We start from the raw sequence: 13,828 nt of genomic DNA, 5'->3' as shown, positions 1-13,828 counted from the left end.
TCAGAATACCCTGCAGGGCTGCTGTTGTTCAGCTGCTCGGTTGTGTCCGACTATTTGCGACCCCCTGGACTGCAATACACCAGGCTTCCCTGTCCTTCTCTATCTCCTGGAATTTGCTCAAATTCAGGTCCATTGTGTTGATGATGCCACTCAACCATCTCATCCTCTGTTGCCCCCTTCTTCTCCTGCCCTCAATCTTTCCTAGCATCAGAGTCTTTTCCAATGAATGGGCTCTTTGCATCAGGTGGACAAACTATTGGAGCTTCACCTTCACCAGCTCCAAAGTGCCCTGCAGCCTTGGGAGTTTGAGGCTTTGCTGTGATTATGTAACAACCCAACTTCTTCCTCTTTCCTATCCTGCTTCTTATATTCCCCCATGGATATTGATCCTAAAAGAGCTCCACAATAAACTCTCTGTATGCTCATCTCCATCTGAGTCATCTTCACAAAAAACCTGACCTGCAACAGAGATGCTTCCTGGCCACATATTCTCTGGTCACTCTCTATCCCATTGCTCTTGTCACTATCTGAAAAAAGTCATTCATTTGCACATAGATTTCCTGACCCCTCTCCACTAGAATATATGCTCCCTAAGGAGGAGGGGCCTGGAGGAGCTACCCCACCCCCAAGGTCAGGGGTGGCGGTGGAGAGGACCAACCCCACGTCCAAGGAGAAGAGGCTGCGCTGGCACAGGAGGGCTGAGAGGAGCTACTCCATGTTCAAGGTCACGAGGGGTGGCTGTGAGGAGATACCCCTCATCCAAGGTAAGGAGTAGCAGCTGTGCTTTGCTGGAGCAGCCATGAAGAGATACCCCAAGTCCAAGGTAAGAGAAACCCAAGTAAGATGGTAGGTGTTGCGAGAGCTATCAGAGGGCAGATACACAAACCATAATCACAGAAAACTAGTCATTCTAATCACATGGACCTCAGCCTTGTCTAACTGAATGAAACTAAGCCATGCCGTGTGGGGCCACCCAAGATGGGCAGGTCGAGGTGGAGAGGTCTGACAGAAGGTGGTCCACTGGAGAAGGGAATGGCAAACCACTTCAGTATTCTTGCCTTGAGAACCCCATGAACAGTATAAAAAGGCAAAATGCTAGGATACTGAAAGAGTAACTCCCCAGGTCGGTAGATGCCCAATATGCTACTAGAGATCAGTGGAGAAATAACTCCAGAAAGAATGAAGGGATGGAGCCAAAGCAAAAACAATACCCAGCTGTGGATGTGACGTAATAGAAGCAAGCTCCGAAGCTGTAAAGAGCAATATTGCATAGGAACCTGGAATGTTAGGTCCATGAATCAAGGCAAATTGGAAGTGGTCAAACAGGAGATGGCAAGAGTGAACGCGAACATTCTAGGAATCAGAGAACTAAAATGGACTGGAATGTGTGAATTTAACTCAAATGACCATTATATCTACTACTGCGGGCAGGAATCCCTTAGAAAAAATGGAGTAGCCATCATGGTCAACAAAAGAGTCCAAAATGTAGTACTTGGATGCAATCTCAAAAATAACAGAATGATCTCTGTTCGTTTCCAAGGCAAGCCACTCAATATCACAGTGATCCAAGTCTATGCCCTGACCAGTAATGCTAAAGAAGCTGAAGTTGATTTGTTCGATGAAGACTTACAAGAACTTTTAGAACTAACACCCCAAAAAAGATGTCCTTTCTTTATAAGGGACTGGAAAGCAAAAGTAGGAAGTCAAGAAACACCTGGAATAACAGACAAATTTGGCCTTGGAATATGGAATGAAGCTGGGCAAAGGCTAATAGAGTTCTGCCAAGAAAACGCACTGGTCATAGCAAATACCCTCTTCCAACAACACAAGAGAAGACTCTACACATGGACATCACCAGATGGTCAACACCGAAATCAGATTGATTATATTCTTTGCAGCCAAAGATGGAGAAGCTCTATACAGTCAGCAAAAATAAGACCAGAAGCTGACTGTGGCTCAGATCATGAACACCTTATTGCCAAATTCAGACTTAAATTGAAGAAAGTAGGGAAAACCACTAGACCATTCAGGTATGACCTAAATTAAATTCCTTATGATTATACAGTGGTAGTGAGAAATAGATTTAAGGGACTAGATCTGATAGATAGAGTGCCTGATGAACTATGGACTGAGGTTCGTGACATTGTACAGGAGACAGGGATCAAGACCATTCCCATGGAAAAGAAATGCAAACAAGCAAAATGGCTGTCTGGGGAGGCCTTACAAATAGCTGTGAAAAGAAGAAAAGTGAAAAGCAAAGGAGAAAAGGAAAGATATAAGCATCTGAATGCAGAGTTTCAAAGAATAGCAAGGAGAGATAAGAAAGCCTTCCTCAGCGATCAATGCAAAACATAGAGGAAAACAACAGAATGGAAAAGACTAGAGGTCTCTTCAAGAAAATTAGAGATACCAAGGGAACATTTCATGCAAAGATGGGCTCAATAAAGGACAGAAATGGTATGGACCTAACAGAAGCAGAAGATATTAAGAAGAGGTGGCAAGAATATACAGAAGAACTGTACAAAAAAGATCTTCATGACCAAGATAATCATGATGGTGTGATCACTCACCTAGAGCCAGACATCCTGGAATGTGAAGTCAAGTGGGCCTTAGAAAGCATCACTACGAACAAAGCTAGTGGAGGTGATGGCATTCCAGTGGAGCTATTTCAAATCCTGAAAGATGATGCTGTGAAAGTGCTGCACTCAATATGCCAGCAAATTTGGAAAACTCAGCAGTGGCCACAGGACTGGAAAAGGTCAGTTTTCATTCCAATCCCAAAGAAAGGCAATGCCAAAGAATGCTCAAACTACCGCACAATTGCAGTCATCTCACACGCTGGTAAAGTGATGCTCAAAATTCTCCAAGCCAGGCTTCAGCAATATGTGAACCATGAACCACCAGATGTTCAAGCTGGTTTTAGAAAAGGCAGAGGAACCAGAGATAAAATTGCCGACATCTGCTGGATCATCAAAAAAGCAAGAGAGTTCCAAAAAAAGATCAATTTCTGCTTTATTGACTATGCCAAACCCTTTGACTGTGTAGATGACAATAAACTGTGGAAAATTCTGAAAGAGATGGGAATACCAGACCACCTGACCTGCCTCTTGAGAAACATATATGCAGGCCAGGAAGCAAGGGTTAGAACTGGACATGTAACAACAGACTGGTTCCAAATAGGAAAAGGAGTACATCAAGGCTGTATATTGTCACCCTGCTTATTTAACCTTTATGCATAGTACATCATGAGAAATGCTGGGCTGGAAGAAGCACAAGCTGGAATCAAGGTTGCCAGGAGAAATATCAATAACCTCAGATATGCAGATGACACCACCCTTATGGCAGAAAGTGAAGAAGAACTAAAAAGCCTCTTGATGAAAATGAAAGAGGAGAGTGAAAAATTTGGCTTAAAGCTCAACATTCAGAAAACTAAGATCATGGCATCTGGTCCCATCATTTCATGGGAAATAGATGGGGAAACAGTGGAAACAGTGTCAGACTTTATTTTTTGGGGCTCCAAAATCACTGCAGATGGTGACTGAAGCCATGAAATTAAAAGACACTTACTCCTTGGAAGGAAAGCTATGACCAACCTAGATAGCATATTCAAAAGCAGAGACATTACTTTGCCAACAAAGATCCGTCTAGTAAAGGCTATGGTTTTTTCAGTAGTCATGTATGAATGTGAGAGTTGGACTGTGAATAAAGCTGAGCACCGAAGAATTGATGCTTTTGAACTGTGGTGTTGGAGAAGACTCTTGAGAGTCCCTTGGACTGCAAGGAGATCCAACCAGTCCATTCAAAAGGAGATCAGCCCTGGGATTTCTTTGGAAGGACTGATGCTAAAGCTGAAACTCCAGTACTTTGGCCACCTCATGCGAAGAGTTGACTCATTGGAAAAGACTCTGATGATGGGAGGGATTGGGGGTAGGAGGAGAAGGGGACGACAGAGGATGAGATGGCTGGATGGCATCACCGACTCAATGGACATGAGTTTGGGTGAACTCCAGGAGTTGGTGATAGACAGGGATGCCTGGCATGCTGCAATTCCGGGGGTCACAGAGAGTCAGACACGACTGAGCGACTGACCTGAACTGACTGAAGGGAGCATATCTTTTTGTGTGTCTTGCCCACTTTGTGTCTCTAGCGCCTAACCCTCAGTAGACACTAAATACTTGTAGAATAAAAGAATTTCAGATATTTACCTTCCAGTTCAGCAAATACAATGACCTGTACAAATGTTAGCTTATAAATTTTTAAGAACTTGGTTTGTGCTTCAGAAAGGATAAATGAAAGATAACTGATAAATAGGACTCACCCAGTGAATCACTCATCAACAAATTAATCCCTTGCCTCAGTTGACATTCCTGTTTCCAAACTAATGGCATACTTATTTAACTGTCTCCATCATGTGCCCTCAATATATCCAAACAGTATTTTTTAAACACAAAAAAAAGGAACTTGAAAAAATTGGACGCAATCACAGTGCATTTATAAGCACCAGCAAATATCATTTGAATAAACTAACAGCTCATAACTAAGGAAGCAGCCATCAATAAAATGAAAAGATTATTAGTCCAAAGACAAAAAGTTTCATTATAGACAAGAGTGATACATGTGTTGATCCTTGTAAGCCTCTGGACATAAAGGCTTCAAGTCAAAAGATCTGAGCTGCAGTCCAAGCTCTGCCTCTTCAAGTGACCTTCAAGTGACCAGGGTCAAGTCACTGCATCTTACTGGTCCTGAATGTTCTCATCCATGAAGTGAGAAAGATGTTCTCTTCATCTTTTTGCATTTTGAAATTCTACATGCCTATATTAGGTGATTAATGTATATCCATGATACACTGATGTCAAAAAAGACAACATAGACTATACTATCAACTATATTTAGGATGATGCTAGGAAGTCTCATGGGGTCTTCCCTGTGGCTCAATTCAATTCAGTCACTCAGTCGTGTCCTACTCTATGAGACCCCAAGGACTGCAGCATGCCAGGCTTCCCTGTCCATCACAAAATCCTGGAGCTAACTCAAACATATCCATTGAGTTGGTGATGCCATCCAACCATCTCATCCTATGTTATCCCCTTCTCCTCCCACCTTCAATCTTTTCCAGCATCAGGGTCTTTTCCAGTGAGTCAGTTCTTCACATCAGGTGGCCAAAGTACTGGAGTTTCAGCTTCAGCCTCAGTCCTTCCAATGAATATTCAGGACTGATTTCCTTTAGGATGGACTGGATAGATCCCCTTGCAGTCCAAGGGACTCCCAAGAGTCTTCTCCAACACCACAGTTCAAAAGCATCATTCTTCAGTGTTCAGATTTCTTTATAGTCCAACTCTCACATCCATACATGATTATTGAAAAAACCATAGCTTTGACTAGACAGGTCTTTGTTGGCAAAGTAATGTCTCTGCTTTTTAATATGCTGACTAGGTTGGTCATAGCTTTTCTGCAAAGGAGCAAGAGTCTTTTAATTTCATGGCTTCAGTCACCATCTACAGTGATTCTGGAGCCCAAGAAAATAAAGTCTCTCACTGTTTCCATTGTTTCCTTATCTATTTGCTATGAAATGATGGCATGACCAGATGCCATGATCTTAGTTTTCTGAATGTTGAGTTTTAAGCCAACTTTTTTATTCTCCTCTTTCACTTTTATCAACAAGCTCTTTAGTTCTTCTTCACTTTCTGCCATAAGGGTGATGTCATCTGCGTATCTGAGGTTATTGATATTTCCCCAGTGATCTTGACTTCATCTTGTGCTTCATCCAGTCCAGCATTTCGCATGATGTATTCTTCATATAAGTTAAATAAGCGGGGTAACAGTATACAGCCTTGACATATTCCTTTCCTGATTTGGAAACCAGTCTGTTGTTCCATGTCCAGTTCTAACTGCTGCTTCTTGACCTGCATACAGATTTCTCAGGAGGCAGGTCAGGTGGTCTGGTATTCCCATCTCTTGAAGAATTTTCCACTGTGTGTTGTGATCCACACAGTCAAAGTCTTTGGCGTAGTCAATAAAGCAGAAGTAGATGTTTGTCTGGAACTCTCTTGCTTTTTCAATGATCCAACAGATGTTGGCAATTTGATCTCTGGTTCCTCTGCCTTCTCCAAATCCAACTTAAACATCTGAAAAGTTCACAGTTCATGTACTGTTGAAGCCTGCCTTAGAGAATTTTGAGCTAATTTGCTATCATGTGAGATGAGTGCAATTGTGCAGTAGTTTGAATACTCTTCAGAATTTCCTTGCTTTGGGATTGGAATGAAAACTGACCTTTTGCAGTCCTGTGGCCACTGCTGAGTTTTCCAAATTTGCTGGCATATTGAATGCAACACGTTCACAGCATCATCTTTTAGGATTTGAAATATCTCAGCTGGAATTCCATCACCTCCACTAGCTTCACATTCCAGGATGTCTGGCTCTAGGTGAGTGATCACACCATCATGATTATCTGGGTCATGAAGATCTTTTTTGCACAGTTCTGTGTATTCTTGCCACCTCTTCTTAATATTTTCTGCTTCTGTTAGGTTCATACTATTTCTGTCCTTTCTTGTGCCCATCTTTGCATGAAATGTTCCCTTGGTATCTCTAATTTTCTTGAAGAGATCTCTAGTCTTTCCCATTCTATTATTTTCCTCTTTTTCTTTACATTGATCACTGAGGAAGGCTTTCTTATCTCTTCTTGCTATTCTTTTGAACTCTGCATTCAAATGGGTCTATCTTTCTCTTTCTCCTTTGCCTTTAGCTTATCCTCTTTTCTCAGCTATTTGTAAGGCTTTCTCAGACAACCATTTTGCCTTTTCGTATTTTTTTTCCCTTGGGAATGGGCTAGATCTGCCACTGCCTCTTATACAATGTCACAAACCTCCGTCCATAGTTTTTCAGGCACTCTATCAGATCTAGTCCCTTGAATCTATTTGTCACTTCCACTGCATAATCATAAGGGATTTGATTTAGGTCATACCTGAATGGTCTAGTGGTTTTCCCTACATGCTGTCTCAATTTCAGTCTGAATTTGGCAATAAGGAGTTCATGATCTGAGCCAAGTAAGCTCCCAGTCTTGTTTTTGCTGACTGTATAGAGCTTCTCCATCTTTGGCTGCAAAGAATATAATCAATCTGGTTTCAGTTATTGACCATCTGGTGAGGTTCATGTGTAGAGTCTTCTCTTGTGTTGTTGGAAGAGGGCACTTGCTATGACCAGTGTGTTCTCTTGGCAAAACTCTATTAGCCTTTGACCTGCTTTGTTTTGTACTCCAAGGCCAAATTTGCCTGTTACTCAGGTATCTCTTGACTCCTAACTTTTGCATTCCAGTCCCCTATAATGAAAAGGACATCTTTTTTTTTTGGTGTTAGTTCTAGAAGGTCTTGTAGGTCTTCATAGAACCATTCAACTTCAGATTCTTCAGAATTACTGATCAGGGCATAGACCTGGATTACTATGATATTGAATGGTTTGTCTTGAAAACAAACAGAGATCATTCTGTCGTTTTTGAGATTGCATCCAAGTACTGCATTTCAGACTCTTTCGTTGACTATGATGGCTACTCCATTTATTCTAAGAGATTCTTGCCCAAAGGAGTAGATATAATGGTCATCTGAATTAAATTTCCCCATTCCAGTCCATTTTAGTTCACTGATACCTAAAATGTCAATGTTCACTCTTGCCATCTCCTGTTGGACCACTTCCAATTTGCCTTGATTCATGGACCTAACATTCCAGGTTCCTATGAAATGTTGCTCTTTACAGCATCAGACTTTACTCCCATCACCAGTCACATCCACAACTGGGTGTTGTTTTTGCTTTGGCTCTGTCTCTTCGTTCTTTCTGGAGTTATTTCTCCACTGAACTCCCGTAGCATATTGGGCACCTACCAACCTGGGGAGTTCATCTTTCAGTGTCCTCTTTTTGCCTTTTCATGCTGTTCATGGGGGTTCTCAAGGCAAGAATACTGAAGTGGTTTGCCATTCCCTTCTCCAGTGGACCACATTTTGTCAGAACTCTCCACCATGACCCATCCATCTTGGGTGGCCCTACACAGCATGGCTCATAATTTCATTGAGTTAGACACGGCTGTGGTCCATGTGATCAGTTTGGTTAGCTTTCTGTGATTGTAGTTTTCATTCTGTCTACCCCCTGATGGATAAGGATAAGAGGTTGATGGAAGCTTCCTGCTGGGAGAGACTGACTGAGAGGGAAACTGGGGTCTTGTTCTGATGGGTGGGGCCATGCTCAGTAAATCTTTAATCCAATTTTCTGTTAATGGGCAGGGCTGTGTTCCCGCCCTGTTATTTGACCTGAGGGCAAACTATGGTGGAGATAATGAAGATAACAGTGACCTCCTTTGAAAGGTCCCATGCACACACTGCTGCACTCAGTGCCCCTGACACTGCAGCAGGCCACCACTGACACACACCTCTGCTGGAGACTCCTGGACACTCACAGGCAAGTCTGGGTCAGTCTCTTGTGGGCTCACTGCTCCTTTCTCCTGGGTGGTGGTGCACGCAAGGTTGTTTGTGCCCTCCAAGATTCTGTTTTCCCAGTCCTGTGTAAGTTCTGGTGGCTCCATTGTGGAGTTAATGGCGATCTCCTCCAAGAGGGCTTATGCCATACTCAGGTCTGCTACACCCAGAGTCCCTGTCCCTGCAGCAGGCCACTGCTGACCCGTACCTTCGCAGGAGACACCCTTGTGGCTCAGTGGTAAAGAATCTGCCTGCCAATGTAGGAGACACGGGTTCAATCCCCGGGTCAAGAAAATCCTCTGGAGAAGGAAATGGCAACCCAATCCAATATTCTTGCCTGGGAAATCCCATGGACAGAGAAGCCTGGCAGCTACAGTTCATGGGGTTGCAAAGACTTAGTGACTAAGAGAGAAAAGAGTCAGAGCATCACTCATACCCAAAAGTTATGCTGAAGTCCTTTTAGCCAGCAGCCAGATCTAAAATATGTGTCTTCCTCTGCCAGATCAATCCCTGGGTCAGGAAGATCCCCTGGAGGAGGAATGGCAACACACTCCAGTATTCTTTCCTGGAAAAATCCCACGGATAGCGGAGCCTGGTGGGATACAGTCTGCTGCTGTTGCTGCTGCTGCTGCTAAGTTGCTTCAGTCATGTCCGACTCTGTGCGACCGCATAGACAGCAGCCCACCAGGCTCTGCCGTCCCTGGGATTCTCCAGGCAAGAACACTGGAGTGGGTTGCCATTGCCTTCTCCATTGTGTGAAAGTGAAAAGTGAAAGTGAAGTCGCTCAGTCATGCCCAACTCTTAGTGACCCCATGGACTGCAGCCTACCAGGCTCCTCCATCCATGGGATTTTCTAGGCAAGAGTACTGGAGTGGCTTGCCATTGCCTTCTCCGGGGATACAGTCTATGGGATCGCAAAGAGTCAGACACAATTGAATGACTGAGCAGCAGCAGCAGCAAGCCTCATAACCTATAGGATATTTGTGGAAATAAGTAGAGAACCTATGGGTAATTACCTATTTTACTAAGTTCAAGGTCATACTTTTTAAATTATTTTTATTTTCCATGGGAATGATCAATAATTTCATGAGATTGAAAGGCAAATGAGCTTGAGGCCACCGGATGATAGAATGTGTGTGACTATGTTTGATCGAGGGGATGGGATCTACTTTTCTGGACCTAGGCAAGCAGTGTTTTTAAGAATGTTTCCTCCAAAACTATTCTGAGCAATGTAGTGATCCCCTTGCCTCAAGTGTGTGAACTAAGTGAGGAGGTATCAGACTCCACCTTCTAGCTCAGAAAATTGTGACTTCACAGTGCCTCTCTCCTCCCTCCATCCTATCACTGTGGTACCCTTGAGCGTTCCACCCTCTCCCCTCTTCTCTGCATCCTCATCTCAGATGATGATGTCATCCACCTACACAGCTTGATTATGTACCAATGGCTTCCATGACACTATCTCTAGCCTGGACCTCTCAATTTATAAAACTCCTAATTGCCTGCTGGGTAGCTTCATTTAGCTACCTCAACACCCCCAACTCATATCAAATCAGAACTAAACTTTTTCTTTATCATCTGTGCTCATCTTAAACAATTGTTGCTTCTCACTTTCATCCTTGAGCTTATGGTAGCACTCATTCAAGTTATTGCTTCCTGAATCTAAATATTCACTAAATTCTCCCCTTTTTCCCTTCCACTATCTTCTGCATATGACTGATTTCCACTGCTTCCATACTAATAGAATTCTTGAAGAAGATTACGCATTCAATAGCACTTATGTTACTATTCTAAAAGCTTAAATAGACTATAGTATGAAAAAGTATAGGTCTAACTCACTTATAAACATAGATAAGGCAATATTAAATAAAATATTAGCAAGGCAAATCAATGAACAAAAAGCACTTTGTGACAAATTGGATTTATGCCAGGAATTCATATACAGCTTAACATTAGAAATTTTATTTCTATATAATTCTTTACACTATCAGACTAAAGGAGAAAAATAATATGCTAATACTCATTGACACATAGATTCAGGAAAAATATTAAAATTGACAGAATTCAAGACTTGTAATTAAATAGAAAAGTTTAGCAAACTAAGAAAAGAACTTTTTACATCTACAAAAACTCCCCTCAAATGCCATTTTTAACAATCAAGTATTAAAAATTTCATAGGAAAGATGCGGAAATTCTGACTATTGACACTTATAAATGTATAATAGAAGTTCTAAGAAGGACAATTAGAAGAGCCAAAGAAATAGCAGGTATAAGAATTGAAAAGGAAAACAAAACTGCTCATACTTGCAGTTGTTATTATTTCCTCCATAGAACAATAAAACAAAAGAATCCACAGGAAAAAATAATAGATTTAATAAAAGCAGTCAATAAAATTGTTTGATATAATATAAATATACAAAAATTAATTCCATTCCCTTATAAATTAAGCAAAAATAACAATAAATATAATTTAACAATTACCATTTACAAGACCCAATATAAAGTACCAAATAATCCCACAGAAAATGTACAAACTGTTTAAACATAAAGTACTATTGAAAAACACTTAACAGATCTAAACAAAAAGATATACCAAGTTCATGGATGAAAATACTCAATAACTTAAATGTATCTACTATTCCCAAATTAATCTGTACCTTCAAAAAACTCTAGTCAAAGTCCTAACAGAATGTTCATGGAACTTGAGAAGTCAAATCCTACAGATTTATGAAAGAAAAAAGGGCAAAGAAAAGGCCAAGACACTTGAAAAAGACTTGCCCAGATTTTGAGACTAGTATTGTGGGTTGGGAAAAGGGATGGACAAATTGAAAAAAATAAAAACATGTTTTAGTGTGAAAAAAAGTAAAAGCAGGTTTTAGTGTCCAAAACCAGATTTGTATATATGAGGAAACTTCATATATAATAGAGAAAGCACTGATAATCAGTGGGGGGGGGGGGGGGGTGGCGGAATAGGCTATTCAATAAATGGTGTTAGAGTAACTACAATCTGTATAAAAAAAAACAACACATATTTCTACCTCATTCTGCACCTATAAAAAGTCATTTAAAACAAAAATATAAACATTAAACATTTTGGAAGAGTTTTAGAATATATTCATGACGTTGTGACAGGGAAGAATCCTTAAATACCCAAAGTGTAAAACCCATGCAAGAAAAGATTGATCAATCTATCCTACAATTAAAGTATTCTGGCCTCAAAGGACATAACTGGAGGCAGTTTGGGTTATGGCAGGGTGAAGTAGCTCTTCAAAAATAAATATAACAACACTGGACAAAATTCTCAAAACCATTCACTTCAAGGCTCTGGAAATTAACCAAAGGTAGATAATGAATTGAAAAGCATTTATTCTTGAAATATGCTGGATATTTTGGTGTGAACAATAGGGATGTGTGGTCTTCTCCTATTTCTTGCCACAGCTTGGTTGGTAAGAATTTTAGTTTGGCCCATGCTGGGCTAGCTGAAAAACCAGCAGCTTTGCTGCCAGAGGAATCCAGCTGAATTCTGAGGGAAATAAATGGGGAAAAACCCACAACCGCTTGCTAGTTCAAGATTGCAACCTTAGATGTGGTGAGAAGTAGACCAGTCAGGAACTTAATGGACAGATCCAGGAAATCAGGAAGCCACATATGAGCTAAAATGAACTTCCCACACATACCTGAGTGACTGCAAAACTATATGTGCAAAGAAGATCTGAGAAAGGCTGGAGATAAATTCTAAGGAAGACCTGAGAACTGGCCACATGTGTAAATGATTTCTCAATTCGCACACAGATCAGTCAGCACAGGGTAAAAGCCTTTCCCAAACAAGCACAGTCCCTGCCCGCTCACTAGCTGGCCACTAAGCTACGCAGACATGGGAGCAGGGGCGGGGGAGGGGGGCGCCCCTAGGAAGCCAGAGGCTTCCACAGTAGCTCAGCAGTAAAGAATCTACCCGCAAGGCAGGAGATGAGGCTTTGATCTCTGGGTGGGTAAAATTCCCTGGAGAAGGAAATGGCAACCCACTCCAATATTCTTGCCTGGGGAATCCCATGGACAGAGGAGCCTGGCGGGCTACAGTCCATGGGTCTCAAAGAGTCCGACACGACTGAGCACCCATGCACACATACCGGGAAGCCAGAATAAAATTATAGCAAATTTAGAAAATTTAGTAAATACCTCAGTGACCACACGTCTTAGGAGAAATAGTTCCTCCACATCCTCACCAATACTTGGTATTGTTAATCTTCTTGATTATAGCCATTCTAGTGGATATTAGTGTGATGTCATTGTGCCCTTAATATACATTTTATTATTGACTGATAATGCTGAGCATGTTTTCATGTTCTTATTAACCATTCACATGTCTTCTTTAGTGAGATGTCTATTCAAATCATTCACCCATTAAAAAAAATACATACACTGCTGGCGGGCATGAAAAATGGTCTGACCATTTTGTAAAATAGTTTGGTAGTTTCTTACAAAGTTAAACATAGAATAAACATACAAGTCAGCAACTCCACTCTGAATATCTACCCAAAAGACATCAAAATATATACTGACCCCAAAATTTGTACACAAATATTCACAACAACATTATTCATTATGAAAGCTGGGAACAATTTAACTGATGGGTGGGGATAAACAAAATGTGGAATAGCCATACAGTGGAATGTTATCCACCAAAAAAAAGAGAGAAAACTACTGTTACCTGCAGCATCCTGGGTGAACTTCTAAAATATTATACTGGATGAAAAAGCCAGCGACAAAAACTATGCATCATATACTTCCACTTATCCGACAACTTTAGAAAAAGCTAAACTAGAAACTCAGTGCAAACCTGTGGAAGGTAAGATTGACTGAAAATGTGCAAAATGTTACTCTTGGGGGTGATGGAAATGCCCTAAAATTGAACTGTAGCAATAGTTGCCTAATCATAAATTTACTAAAACAAATCAATCAGTATTTATGATAAGCAAATATTGTGGTATACAAATTATACTTCAACAGAGTCTGTTTTGTGTGGTTTTTTTTAGGTCATCATTGAAAAATAAGTCAAGTTACAGATTGAGAGAAGATATTTGAAATTTATATAATCATAGAACTAAGAATATATATCCATTCCTCTGTTGATGAACAGTTAAATTGTTTTCATGTCTTGGCTACTGTTAGTTCAGTTCAGTCACTCAGTTGTGTCCGACTCTTTGCGACCCCATGAATCGCAGCACGCCAGGCCTCCCTGTCCATCACCAACTCCCGGAGTTCACTCTGACTCACGTCCATCGAGTCAGTGATGCCATCCAGCCATCTCATCCTCTGTCGTCCCCTTCTCCTCCTGCCCCCAACCCCTCCCAGCATCAGAGTCTTTTCCAATG

This window comes from Bubalus kerabau, chromosome 15 (assembly GCF_029407905.1).
Source record: "Bubalus kerabau isolate K-KA32 ecotype Philippines breed swamp buffalo chromosome 15, PCC_UOA_SB_1v2, whole genome shotgun sequence".
Lineage (NCBI taxonomy): Eukaryota > Metazoa > Chordata > Mammalia > Artiodactyla > Bovidae > Bubalus > Bubalus kerabau.
The sequence above is the reverse complement of the archived record's forward strand: the minus strand, read 5'-3'. Positions refer to the sequence as shown.